Source organism: Myxocyprinus asiaticus, chromosome 41, assembly GCF_019703515.2.
Source record: "Myxocyprinus asiaticus isolate MX2 ecotype Aquarium Trade chromosome 41, UBuf_Myxa_2, whole genome shotgun sequence".
Taxonomy (NCBI): Eukaryota; Metazoa; Chordata; class Actinopteri; order Cypriniformes; family Catostomidae; genus Myxocyprinus; species Myxocyprinus asiaticus.
Window position 1 is genome coordinate 35,898,313 of NC_059384.1, and position 716 is coordinate 35,899,028.

The following is a 716-nucleotide window of genomic DNA, read 5'->3' on the forward strand; positions in this document are numbered from 1 at the left end:
CACACCGGAAACCTGCCTGATCCAGAGAACGCTTTGTGATTGGACTAGATCCCCACGTCCGGCCCCCATCAGGTCATGATGGACAGGTCAGATCATATGCTCCTGTATGTGTTTGACCAATTGCTAAAAATACTGAAATAATAATAATAATCATTATTATTAATATTAATATTATTAATAATAAATAACATAGTTTGACAATTTCTTCATTGTTCACTAATGTGTTAAAATATGTCCCAACATTAAGATCAGTCACTTTATTTATTTGTTTATTTATACATTTATAGAGATGTCATTAGCAGTCACCCTGTTTGGTGAATATTGTTGTTTTGTATTTAGTTTACAGAATTTGTGTTGCTTTGCATAGCCAGCTCTACAGTGGGTTATTATTATGAATATGCATTTGTTTAATGACCAAAAAAAAAAAAAAAAAATGTATCAAATGTAATATACTTGTCTTAAATCAGCCGTAAGAGTGGTACAGCACTGTTTATTTAATGAAATAGGCTAATGTCAAAGAGAATTAATTAAAAGCAAATCATTCAAAAGCATTATTATTTAAACAATAATTTAATATAGCACACATGAAAGCAAGCACTGTCATTTGTAGAAATCATGTTATATGGTGAATATTGTTGCATATTATTGCATTGAGTTTGTTTGTGTTGTCTAAAAAGCCAGCGGTTTGTGTATTTAGCATATTCATATGTGTAATG